Genomic DNA, 16,945 nt, shown 5'->3' with positions numbered 1-16,945 from the left:
TGCATTTTCATTTTGCACTGGGCCCTGCATATCATGTAGCCAATCCTGAGCTACAGAAGAAAATACTCTTTTGAATAATTAGTACCTGGTGATACCACTGTTATATTTTTATGTAGACTGTAAATATTTTTCAAGAGGTTGAATAATACCCTGTGTGGAGGGGGATAAATCCCCCTTTTCTGTCTTTGGAACAAGAACAGGAAGAATGACTTTGGGGAAGACAAATGCAAAAGCTGTGATATCACAGATATTTTCAGAATATGAGAATGAAATGGCTTAAATCAACTAAAAATGTGGCTATAAGAAGATACTTGTCAGCAAAGAAAAACTGGCAAGTGACTTTCCAGGCAGGATTAAAATTTATGATTTGTACGAAGAAAGTTCAATGCTTGAGCCAACACTTCCACCAGGATGACTTACAGCTGAGTCCTGCTGCATGTCTCAGTAAAGGGAAGGTTCTCTGGGTCTTTCTGTTTTCATATTGGAGTTCTATTTGTCAAGAAGAAACCCATTCTGATGCCTTTCAACCTAAGGCAAGTCCAAACATCCCAGAGGGAAGAAGGTCCCAGGAAGTGCTCCCGGAAAGCAGACCTTTGGAAGCCATGGTCAGAAGTCATCCAGACACTAGATGGAATTTCTTGGGTCTATCCTCCTAGAAGAAATTTTTAGAAAAGAAGAAAAAGATTTATTGCCTTTGTCAAAAAGGATGGCCTCTAGGACTAAAATGACAGCATCCAAAGATATTGTCTAAAAATATCCCACTTGTAGATAAGTTTAGCCAAAGTGAAATGGAACAATCAAAAATATCAGGAGAAATACAGTTCACAGATAGGGGTTTTGGGGGCAAAAATTGCTCCACAAGAGGCACCAGAAAAGAAGAGCCCACGTATACAATGCCAGAGGGAGAAACTGATCAGGGACCATTGCCCCTAATGATGAAATCCGTGTCTTATCTTCAGCCAGACTGCAATTATTCCCCATTGCCCCAAAAAAGTCACCACTGGCGACATATTCCAAGACCATAATGGGCCAGAATGAATTACTTCCAGCTCATTTGTCTGAAAAACAAACTACATGGATGCAACTAGCTGAGGTGACTGTGCAAGAATTATCACTAGGGGAGATAAATTCTGCAGATGAGCCCAGCCAAGGAAAACCCTCATGAATAATGGCCAGTAGCACGCAATTTCATGAGCAAAGTTAGCCAGAAAACTTCCTCAGTATTCATCACTGTCGCAGTCAGTGCTTAACACCAGTGTTTATGAGACTCCTCAGAAATCAGTTGCTGAATAAAAAGAGTCTATGAATAAAACTAGCTGCAAAATAATTAGTCCAGGAGGCCTGAGCTCCTTGGATAAGGATATTTAAGAAATGGCTCTTCAAAAAGCAATGCTTAAAAATATATATATATATTAAATACATATTAAGTTAATTAAATATATATTTATATATATAATTTTTTTAAGGATAACTAAGGCACACTTTCTCAAGTGACATCAACTGATATCACATCAGTGAAGAAATGTAAATGGGACCCAATTTCCCAAGCAGTTCCTTCATGGGAGTTATCATGGAGAAAAGAGGTTGACCAAGACATGATTCCTCAGAAGTCTATTCAGGAGCATTTCAGTCAAACTGACATAAATCCAGAGGGAAATTCCCCAACAATTTTGGTCTGAAAGAAGCACTTCCAGGGATACATTTAGAATATAGTTACCGAGAAGATGGCCTTAGAAAGAGAAGCTTCCACCAATAGGATTGGCCAGAATAGCAGATGTTCAGAAAGTTCATGCAGAAAAATAAATAATGCCCAAAGATCAACATGTTTCAGACAAAACTCTCAAAAGAGGCAGAATCTGAAGAATGGTTTGTTGACTCAATGAGAAATGATAAAACTAAGAAAATCTTGAAATCCATAGAAATTAAACCATTGTATAAGGGCAAGCCCCAGGGCAGGGGTTGTTCGGATTACTCTCCAGAAGTAGCCAGGTTTACCTAAGAGGTGCTTCAGGGTAATAGCCCTGAGATCATGTGTTTGGGCACATTGGTACCTATCACCAGATCCCTTCAAAACAAAACATCAAAGAAATGTCACTGTCATGGGTAAAGCTACCAAACCAAAAAAAACAAAAAAACAAAAAAACAAAAAAAACCCTTAAATAAAGAACAAATTTCTCAGCAAATGTCATCACAAATAATAGGATGTAAGTCTAGTCAGATAATGCCATCTGGAGATAAAGATATTCAAGCATACGGTTAGTCAGGATAAAAACCTTGCGAGCAATCCTTCAGGAGAGGAACAAAGGCATGCTTTGAGCCAGGGAATTCTCCCCAGCAAATGCTGTCAGAAAATCTATGGAGAGGATCCAACTCAGGCAAGTTCCCTGGCAAACACTATCCGAAGGAAGAAAATCTTCAGAAAAAGTAGCCAAGACAAAATGTCTTAGGAATCAGGAGCAGTTTGGAGCAAGGCTGAGCTGAGAACTGAGCTCGCAATGCCATGTGCTTGTAGCCCATCAGAAAGACGAGCTCGGCCCATTCTCCCCTGCAGAAATTACCTCTACTGAGGCGAACTCCATTCTCTCCACTAATTTCTTTTCAGGAAGAAGAGATGGCCAAGGTGAAGCCAATCCAGGCCAGTAGTGCCCCGATGTCATCTTGTAGCGCAAACCCGGCAGTCAGGGTCACCCACGTTACAGCTTCAGCAGCTCTTCCCTCTGTAGTCTATGACCCATTTCTGAATAGCCTTGAAGGCATGAAGATTTTCTCCACTTCAAGGTTAATTTGCTTACCTTTAGGGCTTCAAGAAGAATCTTTTCAGAAGTTTTCACAAGAGCTAACTCCAGACTAAGAGTAGCAAAGATGGTACCTCTCAGCAAACAGAAATGAAAGTCACAGCATCCAGGAGTGAGGTCAGTCAGGATGAAGTGACCCAAGAAATGACTCCCAAAGACTTTCCGTCTAAAAGTAGTAAAGTTCCCACGGTGTTTCTTCCTTCAGAGACAAGACAGCACGTCAGAGGGGATGTTTACCGAACTGCCACCAGTTTTTGGTGGTAAAGATATTGGAGGTAAAGCTGGTTAACAGACACCATTAAGAAGAGCTAAAAGAAGTGTCATCACAAGAGGCAAATACCCTGGAGGCTGTTCATCAAAACTGAATTGCTCCTGTTACCGTACCACCAGTCTGAGTGAAATTCCTTTTTGAAAGTGGTTATTTTATAACTTTTCCACCATGGTTGAGGGATATCCCTTAGACACAAAAACTGATGGTGAAATTATCTCCAAAGCTATTTCTCAAGAGATTTTCCACCAAAAATATAGTAAAATATCAGGTCAAAAGATTCATCAAATACTTAAACACCAGAAGAAAAAGACAAATGACTGCATTGGTACCTGATGGATAAATGAGAGGAGCATAGCCCCTTAGCTCAATGAATAACGGAGACAAAATAAAAACAAAGAATTGATGATAAAGTAATCCAAAGAATGCGCAGAAGACCTAAACAGATGTTTCTCCAATAAAGACATACAAATGGCACACAAAAAGATGCTCAATATTGCTAATTATCAGAGAAATGTAAATCAAAACTACAATGAGGTATCACCTCACACCAGTCAGAATGGCCATCATTAAAAAGTCCACAAATGATAAATGCTGGAAAGGGTGTGGAGAAAAGGGAACCCTCCTACAGTGTTGGTGGGAATGTAATTTGGTGCAGCTACTATGGAAAACAGTATGGAGATTACTTAAAAAACTAAAAATAGAGCTACCATACATCCAGCAATCCCTGGCATATATCTGGAGGACACTCTAATTTGAAAAGATACATGTACCCCAATGTTCATAGTAGCACTATTTATAATAGCCAAGACATGGAAGCAACCTAAATGTCCATGGACAGATGACTGGATAAAGAAGATGTAGTATATGTATACAATGGAATACTACACAGCCATAAAAAGAATGTAATAACGCCATTTGCCGCAACATGCTTGGATCTAGAGATTATCATACTAAATGAAGTAAGTCAGACAGAGAAAGACAAATATCATATGATATCACTTACAAGTGGAATCTAAAAAAATGAGACAAATGAACTTATTTACAAAATAGAAGATGACTCACAGACATAGAAAACAAACTTATGGTTACCAAAGGGGGGGACAGAGATAGGAGTTTGGGATCAGCAGATACAAACTACTATAAACAAAATAGATAAACAACAAAGTCCTACTGTACAGCACAGGGCACTGCATTCAATAGCTTGTAATAATCTATAATGAAGAAGAATATATATAAATGTATAACTGAGTCACTATGCTGTACACCAGAAACTAACACAATATTATAAATCAACTATACTTTAATAAAAAAATTTTAATTGATGATAAGATTGGTCAATTTCTACTTGACTTTCACCTCAAGTGAATTAATTGAAAAGCAAGCAGCATAACCTAAGGATTAAGAGCGAGAATTTTGGCCTCCACAAGCCCTGGGTGCAGATCCAAGCCCTGGCACTTACCGGCTGAATGGCCATGAGCAAGTTACTTAACTGCTCAGTGCCCCACGTGCCTTCCCCCACTAAAGTTAGGATACTAATAAGCTTTACTATGTAAAGTTTTTGGGGGGATTTCCATGAGGCAAGTGGAAATTCAAGTGCTCAGTGAACAGCAGTTATTGGCCATATCTCTCCAGCTTAACACTGGCCTCTGAAAACCATTACAGTAAGAGTGATGATGCATATTTTAAGGTCTTATTCCACCTATTAATTCAGAGTTTTCCCTAGATGATGTTTGTCATCCCTAGCGGATTCATCACGTGAGGTCACACGGGACACCATGTAATGCCTCTCCCACTCAGTGAATTTGCCCCCCAGGCCTCCACTCTCTGAGAGGTGGTTTGAAGGTTTCTGCTGCCACGTAGTCACCGCTGCCTCGCACCTCCGTGGCTGCACTGCTCACCCTCGAAGGGCTAAAGCAGCACCACATTGTCCAGAGGCGGAGGCCTGCGCTGTGGGCCGTTCTGGCAGAAGTGGACCTCTTGCCACTTTACGCCACCTGTTTTCACCTGGTCCTGAAAGCAGGTTACTGTCGCCTCCAGTCTGGAAGAATTCTCTTTGGAAAGAGCTTTTCCAGCTTCTGATGGCAGCCCCTCTTCTCCCACAAAGGAGGTAAGACATGAAAAAGCTTTTAAATTTATGAGGCTGTTTAAAGATGTACGTACAGAGCGGTTCATCAAAACTGGTTTATAAAAGTGAAAAACCCAAAGCAGTAAGAATGTCCACCAATAGGGAGAGTATTGTACAGCTAGATGATCATGTGATTTTTGTACGGGTATGAATACGTGTGTGTGTGTGTGAGAGAGAGAGAGACAGAGAGACAGACAGAGAGACAGAGACTGAGAGAGATGTGGGAGAAAAGGGATTTAAACAATGCTGTAAAAAAAAAAGGGTCAATTTCTTCTCCTTACTCCAAAACTATTTTATTAGACTTAGAATCTACATGACTAAAAAGAAAGCTTCTCTCCTTTTTAATAGTTCTTCCTCCTGCCTAAGTAGTGCCCTCCAAGTATCCAAAGGAAGGGGAAAAGGAGGAAAGTACAGACAGGACTGGAGGTTGCTGAGCCCAGCCTTGCCCACCACCACCACCAGGGGGCAGTATCAGAGAGACAAGGGTAGGTGGGCAGGAGAGCAGCTCCAGGTTTCTGAACTGCCCAACTTTCCAACAGTTTTGTTTTATGTAACTGACTCAATGAACCCCAGAATCTTGCGGTATTCTATCCCAGATTCCAAGCTGTTTAGCATCTAACCGTTTCCTGAAACAAAAATACGAACATTTCCCAAAAAACTTGACAAAACAAAAGCAAAACACAGACTGACAAAATTTTTGAGCTGATTACGAAAAGAGTACGTTGATTTGGTACTTAATTTCTTGTGGATTTCAGAGCTGGATAAATAGATGGAACAAAAGGCATTACTGGAATTCATCGTGGAAACATTGCACTATGACTCTTATGCAGCCATTAAAAGCAATAATGTAGAAAGATGTGTTGGTGTAGCAAATATATTAACTTAGGGCAGGTGTGTGTGTGTCTTTGCATAGAGAAATATATAGAATTAAGTTCATTTGAGTGATAGGAATACTACTGAATTTATATTTTGTTATTCTTTCCTATATCACTTAAACGTCTTTATAATAATCATGAATCTTCTATAGAATTAGAAAGAAAGAAAGCTATTTTCTCCATCGGGAAAATAAAAATTTTTTAAAGTAAAATTCGTCAATATGAACCTGAGAGGCTCCATTTTTTTTCAAGTGTGAAATGTACATTTAAACTTGAGCTTTCACTGTGACTGCTAGATGGTATGCTTACTTCCCAGTCTTTGTGTTTCAAGAGAATTCTTCCGGACCAGCCTCCAGATGGGACAGTGATGGAGTGCACTCTTTGGATTACTTGCTTCACCAGGAGGAAAAGTGACCTCTCTGGTTGCTGAGATTGTTAGGTGCCTGCTAGTCTTGGGCTCACATTTCTCTGCTGGGCAGGGTGAATGTATTAAATGTCACACTGTCTGGGACTTTCTTTTCTCCCTGGTCTCCTGAACCTGTCGGTACTTGTCAGAGGCTCAGCAGGTCTTCAGGTTCTTGGTTTCAGCTTCTCCACCTGCAATTTGGTGGGAAAGTCAGGCTCATGGAAGGAGATGGGAGATGCTACCACAGCCTTCATTTAGCTGATTACCTAGCTCTCTGAACATAATCCTAAATAAACTATCACTCCACTGAAATGCCAGAAGAACCCAGGTGAAACTGCTCTCTTGTCAAAACACTGCCCTTCTGGTGATTATTATTAAAATGTCCTTTGTAACTGCCATTACCCATTGCCCATGGCTAGTATAATGATCACTAATATAATCATCATTAGCTAAATGCTTTATCTCTTTTCTTCCAGGCATAGTCTTTTGGGGGGGGGGTCTCACACTCAAGAAGTCAGTCTCTAGTTATTCCACTCAGGGAACATCTACCTCCAACCTCCACTACCCTCTGTGTTGCCTAAATGAGTTAATTCACATAAAGCATCTAGACTAGTGTGCCTGGAACACAGGAAACCCTCAGTAACAGCAGGTGCTGGGATGCTGTTATCTCTGCTGCTGCCGCTGTTGTGTTAGACCCACATAATTCTCAACCTGCATTTGTGAAACTTGGGGGTTCCCTGTAGCTCCCCCCACCCCCTCCATCATTTTTCTCTCTACAACAAAAAGTCCCGGACTGTGTTTCCTCTCACAGCCATGTGGTGTCACCAGCACTTCACAAAATTTCCTCTGAAAAGACAGATTGTTGATAATTTCAGAACTTTCAGCAGGGGATCCTGATCAGGGCCACATGTCTACCCTTTGTATACAAAAAGCCAAGCCTAGTCAGACAGATCTTTCCACAGATTGCAGAAAACATTTCCTTTTTGCGTTCGTTTTCATGCAGATCTGTTTAGCACTTAATTTTGTGTAAAATGCCCCTGCTTTAGTCTCTTTATTTCTCATTCATTATGCTAAGAAGGAGCAAATACACCAAGGAGCAACTGGAAAATAATGATGGTTATTTACTGAGCGCCGCCCAGGTGCAGGCACCGTCCCAGGTGAGGTCGAGTCCCTGCCCTCCCGGAGCTCACAGAGTAAGCTGAGTCAACCACGAAGATGAAGCTAGAGGAAGGACGGAGGCCATGGTGCAGATGATCTTGTATGGTTCAGGATCTTATAAATTTGGCGGCCCCAGCCTGGGTCTGGACCGACGGCAGCACCCAAACAGGCAGCTGATGTCATGGTGCTGGGTCACCTTATCCGGGGGGAGCCAGCTGTCCTCGGGTCTGTGGGACTGGTTTTAAGTGTGAGGTGGAAATTTTGTAAATGCAATGCTGAGTCCGTATGTATGTTTCACTTGGCCATCCATGCACCTATCCAGTCACGTGGAGATGAATTAAAGCCCCAGATCTATGACCTTGGCCAAGTCACTTATCCTCTCTAAGCCTCCAGTGCTCATCTTTAAGTGGAGGATCGAAATGCTTTTTTTACAGAACTAATGTAAGGATTACCTGAGATAATGTATGTCACGCACTTAGCACTGGGCCAGTCAGATCATGAACACATGGTAATTGGTAGTTATTATCTACCTATTATAACAATTAACACAAAACCACTAGGTACCAAGTGTGAGCCAGGCACCATCTTGGCTCTGCGCACAGTAGAGAGATCGATTCACCATCATCCTTGCCCTGAAGGAGCGTCTAATCCAACAGAGGAGCAAATCATATACCACATAGTAATCACACAAGACTGACTGGAATCATGGCCCAAGAGAGGAACCACAAGTCCTAAGAGAATCCAAGGCAGGAGAAGTTGCTGTGAACATAGGAAAGGAGAATTAGCCTCAACACCTTTGGATCAAAACACAAGCAGGGCATAGAGAGGCAAAGGTCAGACCCATGGACCCAAAAGGTACAGAGGGAGCCACCACCCAGGGTTGCTTTTACTGGGTAAATGGGAACACAGCCAGCCAGGAGCAACCATGCAACAGCCTCAAGAAAGCTTCCTTCTTCTCCAAGGGCTGCCGTAGCTGACAAACTGAGTCATATAGGTACCTCCCTGAGGTCTCACGGATGCCCTGTGAAAAGAGGGGCGGTGAGACCTGCTCAGAGAGTTTTCCAAACTGCCAGAGAAAGACTAGGCACTATGTCAGGTCCTGGAGCCTCCTGCATTCCGTGACCACCCCTGAGGACACCTTCAGTAAGGCCCGTCTGTAACACAGTATCTTTACAGCTACCATGTAGCCCAGAGTGACACAAAGCAACCTCTAGCACAGAGACTTTCCTGCTGGGAGGGTCAATGAAGTCTTCAAGAATGAGGTGGATTTGATCCGGGCCTTGGTGGGATTTGGAGAAGATGCTCTAGAAGGGAGAAGTGCGAAGTAAGACAGAGGCACACACCATGTGTCCATCTGGTAAATGATTCTATTCATATGTGGATCTGGATCCAGTGTTACTCCAGGTCCAGGGCACAGGAAGTCTTCCCGGGGCTGGGTGTGTTCACTCTGCCATTCTTTAGCAACAGTCTGCATTTCTGTCATCGGTAGAACCCAAGGACCACTTGACTTGTTTCCATGTTTATACATATTTGTTCCCAGTAAAAATGAGCTACCCAGGAGGCTGATGAGAAGAGAGGGGAGCTGATGAGAATTTAGTGCCTTGCAGGGCTTCCCCTGCTGCCCTGGCTTTGCTTGGGAGCATCACAGGGGGCCCTGGGCTCCCCCTTTCCCTGAGGAAGGAGGAGGGGAAACTCACCAGAACTACCGGAGAGTCAGGCTGCTGGAGCACGAACAGCATCCAACCCTGAGTCAAGTCTCCTTGAATACGGATGATGACCTTGGGCAAATCCCTGTGCCATTTGTAAAATAGTAGACAGACAAGGTGATCCTGAAGAGACATTGGGGTTTTGTTTTGCTATTGTAATTTTGTGGTTAAAAAAAAAAGCATAACATAAAATTTACCGCCTTAACCATTTTCAAGTACAACAAGGTTCAGTAGGATTAAGTATACTCACATTGTTGTGCAACAGAGCTCCAGAACTTTCTTCCCTTGCAAAACTGAAACTCCATTAAACAAGAACTCCCATGTCCACCCACCTTCCAGTAGCCACCCTTCTATTTTTCTCTTTCCGTGAGTTTGACCACTTTAGATCCATTGTACAAGTGGAATCATACAGTGTTTGTCTTTTTGCGGCTGGCTTATTTCCCTTAGTATAATGTCCTCATGGTTCATCCATGTTGTAGCATGTAACAGGACTTCCTTCCTTTTTTAAGGCTGAACATTGTGTATATATGCCACATTTTGTTTAACCAGTCACCAGCTGACAGACATTTGGTTGCTTGCACCTCTTGGCCACTGTGAATAATGCTGCTATGAACACGGGTGTGCAAATATCTTTTCGAGACCCAACTTGACTCTCAGGTTTAAGATGCAATCAATTCAGTTACATGTTTTATTACTGCTTTCTTTAAACAAACATGGAGCTTCTTGAAGAGTGAACAAATTGAAATGAACACTTTGGGTGCTGCAGGGTGACATTAATTTGGCAAGTCTGGACACTTAGAGCTAAGATTTTGGCACTCAACAAAGTCCTAAAGCTGTATCACCAGAACAGCCATAAATCGGGGCCTTGCAGAGAAAGTCCTGGCATTCTGTAGCCTCATTATGAACTTCAGTCATAACATTACCTAGAAACCCCTTTCAGCAGAGATAATGGGTATCTATTCATATAAATCACTTGCTGGATGATATATGCATTGACTTGTTGCGAAATATGGGAAATTATATGCCAGATGTGCAGAAAAGCATTCTTCAAATTCAGTCCACCTCCAGGGGAAAACATTTAGGATCCATACACTTTCCTTTGAAAGAAAAGTTTGCTTTTCTCTCCTTAGTAGCATGGTTGAAAGGTCTGGCCAAGGATCAGGTTGGCAGGCATGTTCCTTTCAATACTGGAACCCGTGCCTTCAGCACGATGACTCGGTGGGGTGGTGGGCGGGTGTTAGATGACTAACGTTTCGGTGTAGGAGTGCCTGCTGGCAGGGGTGCAGAAGAACCTTCAGTCACTAATCACAGAATCCTCTTTAGAGAAAACTGTAGTGAAACCTGGCTGATTCATTGAAACGTCTCTCTCTCTCTGGGTTCATTGCCACAATCAGAATTCCTATTTCAGGATGCTATGGGGGGAGCCAAGCCATTCTTCTGAAAAACAGTTGCCAGGACCCTGTCTTTCTCGAGCCTTGAGGGCCTCGTCCAGTGGAGGAGGCAGAGAGAGGTAGGTGGTGTGGGAACAGAAGTAGGAACAACCCGAGGGAAACCCAGGAGAGCAGGACTAACTCCCATGTGAGGAAAAGCATCACACAGACATTTGACCTGGGTGGTGAAGGATGAGGAGTTTTATAGGTAGAAAAGCCTAAGGAAGGGCAGTCTAGGCTGGGGGGAACAGCACACACACAAAGGTATCCTGATGTTCAGAAATGTGTGAGAATGGCAGTAGGGCTGAATAACAGACAGCACATGCGATTGACTGAGACATGGGAAGACCTCTTAATGAAGTGTGAGAACTGCAGAACAGGGTCATGGTACCCCTGTCAGGAGCCCTGGGCGGACCTGGTCCCATTCCCTGGCTCCCTGGCTCCCCACGGTGTCTGACCAGAGAGAAGCCACAGCTCTCACCATGTGGCTGTGTGCCCAGAACCAAGGATGGAGAACAGGTGCTGATTCACTGGAGGCACAGGTACCGCATTCATGGCAAAATCGGGGAGGAGGTGCTCAGTCACCAAAGAGGAGATCTTGCCAGCTTTGATGGGACGTTTCCTCCAGTGAAGCTGAGGAGAGTGCAGAGAATGCCTACCTCTTGGCCCCTTCCTGCAGCAGCCCTGCCACTGACCTGCAGCTCACTAATGTTCCTGGGCTGCAGCAACCACGGGCTCCAACCAGGTCCCTGGGTGTCCTGGCAGCCCGCCACCAAGGGGAAGCTGTTGACACTTGGAGATGTCAGCAAGAGAACATGAGGCCAGGCGACAACAGACAGGGAGGAAACTGCCGTCTTCTCTCAGAAGGACTGGCTGGTGGCAGCCTGATCTTGTCCAAAGCAGGTTACCTGTGGTTTGGAAGGCAACGCTTCTTATCATCCCAACCAAGGCTCTTCTATCTGGGACACTAGGAAAAGAGACAGAAATTAGACAGTGTTAGGCAAACTTAGGCTCTCTCCGGGATGCTCTTCCTTCTAAACATTTTTAGAATGAAATTGAGTCTCTTGGGAGAGCCTCTAATGAATATGGAGCAGCCTTGTCTTGCTAGACAGATTATTCTTTGTCTGAGAGCTCTCAGTGTCTCTCCAGCCTCCAGAAAGTGTAGACGACTTTTCAAAATAATAATTAATAATTCAATGAGAGATAGGCAGAGCTGGGAAGAACTACAGAGAACTCCCAGAGCAGGGGGATGCCCAAAACATGGAGTGTGAGGAAACTTATTTTTAGCATTCTAGCTATTGTCTTTTTAATTATATTGCTTTTAGTTTTAATTATATTGCTTTTAAAATGTCAACATGAATCTACACATTGAAAAGTAAGTCTTCCTCTCATCTTTTACGCCAGCACTTCCTCCTTCCCAAAATGTAACTTTCATTATCAATTTGCAGTGTTTCTCTCTAGACCTTGTTCTATGAATATATAGTGTCAGTGTGTGTCAATACAGACCTACACATAGCCAGGTGTAGGCACAGAGAGACAGGACCAGAACTGGAATACAGATAGGGTTAGAGACACATTTGATGTCAGCTGTTCCTTCCTGTTCATCAGGAACAGGGAATCTGAAGAGGTCAGCTCTTGGGAACAGTGGGTGAGGAGTACATTTTCTGTTTCCAGCTAGCGGAGCAGAGTGACACTAGAGCATCCCCTTGGGAAGGAGAAACAAGCCAATGCTTAGGGCAAAGGAGAGGCTGGAGAAGCCAGGCCTGTGGGGATGTTGAGATTTTTAAGACTAACAAAAGAGATGGGATTAGGGTTACCTGACATGCTGGAGGGCCTGAACCCTCTCTGTCCCTGGATTGTGGCAGGATCTTTGTAGAAAGGGAACCATATGCCCTAAAGCATTGAGAGTGGCTTCAGGGCCTAATGACAAGTGTGCTGTCAGTGGAGGAAGCCACAGGGGATGACTGACAATACCGAATATTGGTGAGGATGCAGAGCAATTGGAACTCATACGTTGCTGGTGGGAATGAAAATCAGACAGACACTTTGGAAAACAGTTTGAGAGTGTCTTATCAAGTTAGACATCCATGATCACTCAGAAACACTGATTCAAGAGAAATGACAACATATGTTCAAACAGAGGTTGCATACAAATGTTCCCAGCAGCTTTATCCGTAACTGCCAAAAAGCTAGAAAAAAAACAATTATGTCCATCAACTGGTGAATGGATAAACAAAATTCGGCATATCGATACAATAGACTACTTCTTAGCAATAAGAAGGACTGAATTACTGGTGATGGAAGAATCTCAAAAGCATTATTCTAAGTGAAAGAAGCCAGACAAAATACTACATATGGCATGATTCCATTTGCCTGAGCTTCTACAGCAAAGCAAACCCAGAGTGGTAGAAATCAGATCAGCGATCTCCCTTGGCTGGGGGTCTGGAGAAGGAACTGACCACACAGGGTCATGAGACTGTGTCTATGGGTGTCCCAACTTTTCAATACAACAGTCAAAATTGGTGAATTTTACCTCAATTATAATTTAATAAAAAATTGTACTTTACTGAAGCTGACAAAACTTTTTTTTAATTCAAGCAAAAATGGTGAGAAAGAAAGTGATAACACAACTGAGAAATAGGGGATCACTACAGGAAAAGCAGAGCTTTTAGAAAATCATTAGGGAAGAACTTTAAATAGGTCCATCTTAAAACTTAGTTGAAATGGATAATGTTTCAGGAAAAAAATAAACTTTAATAAACAGAGTCAATAGAAAAGTTCTTAACTGGTTTAACTATGCCAGCATAACACAGATGCCCACCACGGACAGTGAGGAGAGAGGAAGCACAGTCCACAAGCGTACCCTCACTTTTGACCTCAGCTGCACTTGAGGTCCCTGAGACCACACTTCGGTTTAATAAATTCACTAGAAGAACTCGTAGAACTCACCGAATGCTGTTATGCTGATAGTTTTATTTCATGATAAGGAAAGGATACTGATTAAAATTAGCCAAGGGAAGAGCGCATAGGGCAGAGTCTAAGAATGTACCAAACTCAGGGCTCCCGGTCATCCTCTAACTGTGCCGTCATGAAGGGTTACTTTTCCAGCAGGGATGTCTGAAAATAGGCACAGAATATTGGCGACCAGAAGCTCACCAGTATCGTAGTGTCTAGCAAAAAAAAAAAAAAAAAAAAGAGAAGGAAATTGGTACCAGGTTTGAGAAATGGAACATAACTATAGATGAAGCAGAGTTTTTAGAAAATACCATATTAATTTGAATTACAATGACTTTATAGTGTATTTTGATGTTTGGTATGGCAAATTTTATCTCATTGTTCTTTCATGTAACTTTTACAACTACTCTCAGACATTTATGTTTCCTTATAAAACTTGGGATTGTGTATTAGATAAGCTGCATTCAGTTACAAGCGCAAATTGTTTATATTCCGTGAGTTGAGTTTAATTGCTGCATAAAAATCTTCTAAGAGGTTACATTACGATTTGGTTCTAAAATGAAAAAGTTACTGTGAATGCAGACATTCATGGAAACAGCAAGTGGAACATAAGTTTATATTAGTAAAGGAAATTTTGTCATCAGAGGAATGACTTCATTTTGCTGCTTTCTTGCAAAGCAACAACTGAGAGGTCAATAGAACTAAGAAACAAAGCTACCCCCCCACCTCCCTACACACACATATGAAGTCTATTATGTTTCACTACAAGACCCAGGCATAAGGACTGTAATGCAATGGAAAATTTCCCAATCTCTGGAAATAGATAAAAGAAATTTCAAGGCAATGAGAGGTCGGTGTCATCAAGCCATGTCTTTTGAAAGACTACCATTAAGAGGTAAAACATCTATTTATCAAAACTTCCTGCTGATTTTGAGTACAAGATAACAGTGGAGCACTTTTAAGAAATGCTGCCTCACCAGTGTTTCTAATAGCCAAAGGATAATACTGTGTGGCATGTAGATATCAGTGATTCTGCGTCCAAAAACTACAGAGAAAGTTTGGACTTTGGATGTGAAGATGTCTTAGGAAAACCTTAACATGTTTATTTCACCTCTATTTTTCCTTTTACATGTGCACACAATGATGTATGACATGGACACTACCCCAGATGTAGGCCAATCAGAGCACAGCAAGACCCTGGCCACAGCGACTGGCCAATCAGAGTGAGGCTCTGGGCTTTGTTCACTCCTTAGTCTAACTGCCCCCTCCCCAAGCTGGATCTTGGAAGCCATCCTGTGACCACAAGAGGAACCAGCCTTAACATGAACCAACAAAGAAGCAAGAGAACCTGGATTGCTGATGACTTTACTGAACCAAAGGATTATCTCAAGGCAGTTTGAGTTGGGTTTCTGTTACTCACAAACTAAAAGCTTCCTAACTGAATACATGTTAATGGATAGAACAAAAGACAATTAGAGATGACTTACGGCAGCCCTGCTTTCCTGGCCTGAGGACAGAATTATCCCACCGCCCAGTGCCCAGTCAGTCACTGATCTACCTGGTGAACCACTGGTTGCGTCTACTGAGGACTCTAGAAAAAGCTCTGTGCCTCTGTGAGGCACATTGCGGAGGTAGAGCATCTTTATATATTTTTTAAAAATAAGAGTGGAATTTAGGGATACTGGCAAGTAGGAAGATACTTGGAGCTGATCTGTGCATATCTCTTTTTGTGGTTCGTATACGTTTCCAGATCTTGATTTGACTTTCACACATCCATGGAATGAGAATTAAGCCCTGAGACAATGAAGTCAAGCACCCATTTTTACTTTATTTTCATGTTGATGCAAGCTGCTTCCCAAACTGTTCCCGCTGAGTCCAGACACACTGCAAGACCATCAGCTTAAAAAAAATAATGTTATGCTGCTGGCCCACATCACAGCTGAGTGAGCAGATGAAGCTAGCTGAATCTAGAGGTGGCTGTGACTCTCAAAGAATAACAAGCCTTTATGCACATCTGCCTCCTGTTTGCAACAATTTCTGCCTGCCCCAGGGGATTTATAAAGGCCAGAACAGTTTCTCCATCCCTGTCTAGAGGGTAACATTTCTAAGTTATCTAAGTTGTCACAAAACTCCTAGTCAACCTTAATTTCTACTCCCTTATATTAAAAAATCTAGGTTATTCCATGTTATTCTTTACACCAGAACTACTTTTCTCTTTAAAATGTGGCAGATTGGTGTTTTTGTTTTTAATTCTTGAGTTCAGTAAGTTTTCCTGTGCCTATTTGCCCGTAATTTATTCTTCTGGTCTGCTGACTGCTTTTTAATGAGTTCAGCCTGTGCCTTCTCAGACAAATTGGGAGTGTGAGGAGTGTGTTAATTAGCTATCAGATCCAGCCTGGCTTTTGAAGTCCAGCGCTTTGGAATGCTACAAGAGTGTAAATATAATTGTGGCTTTTTGAATTTAGTAATTATATCACAGCTGAAACCTCAGGGAGCCTCCCACCTCAGGATTCTGCTACCCATGACCCCAGAGTGGTTCTGCAATTAATGATCAGTCTCTGGGGACTCATACCCAAAGGAAATGGCTTCCTGTTTTGTTCTAAGTGGCCCTTCTTCCTGCAATCTTCCTCATTGTTGGCCAAATATCCTATTTCAGGATGGCTAGAATAAGCCTTCTTCCCCCTCCTCTTCACGGGGTAAGAAGGAATTAAGCAGGAGTAAAAAAGGTTCTCTGGAGGTAAATTGTCTTCTTATGACTTACACCCACATTGTACCAAATGATACCAAATATTTTCAGGCCTTCAAATCAAACATCTACTCCTGCAAGAAGCCTGCATGATCACTCAAACTGATCACTCTCACCTCCAATCTAGAAACACCCTCTCTTTCACAACACGTCCCCAGTGCACCTCACGCTGGCCCTGGGGTCCTGGAGGTGTGGCAAAGGAAATCACAATCTGGTTAAGAAGAGACCTCCTGAATGGATTCTATTGGTCCATACATTTACAAGGAAACTGGCATCCAACTGGGAGGTCAGGAAGGTGAATCAGAGAAGCCTTTGGACTTTGTACACCACTAGGCAGTTGCCAGGAGAGCCACTCACAGGCAGATCACCACCTCTGACCAGTGGTTGTGTCAGCTTCGCTTTGCTATTTCACTGCACACTGCTCTGTGACTGATCAAACACTTGTCCCAGTAATATTTTATGTGAATCAGTTCCTCCT

General features: G+C 42.6%; 1 protein-coding gene across 1 annotated transcript in view; it reads right to left on the bottom strand.

Moving 5' to 3' along the window:
* Positions 1 to 16,945, bottom strand: part of DYDC1 (DPY30 domain containing 1) — a 43,241-nt gene that overhangs the window by 25,035 nt on the left and 1,261 nt on the right. The window contains exons 2-5 of the mRNA XM_064487990.1: positions 13,716 to 13,936; positions 9,587 to 11,733; positions 9,328 to 9,459; positions 421 to 652 (exon numbers count right to left, since the gene is read on the bottom strand). The gene's annotated coding sequence lies outside the window, so the exon portion shown is untranslated. The remainder of the gene's footprint in view (positions 1 to 420; positions 653 to 9,327; positions 9,460 to 9,586; positions 11,734 to 13,715; positions 13,937 to 16,945) is intronic.

This window comes from Camelus dromedarius, chromosome 8 (assembly GCF_036321535.1).
Source record: "Camelus dromedarius isolate mCamDro1 chromosome 8, mCamDro1.pat, whole genome shotgun sequence".
NCBI classification, from domain to species: Eukaryota; Metazoa; Chordata; class Mammalia; order Artiodactyla; family Camelidae; genus Camelus; species Camelus dromedarius.
Note: the sequence above shows the minus strand (reverse complement) of the source record. Positions and strands in the feature narration are given on the sequence as shown.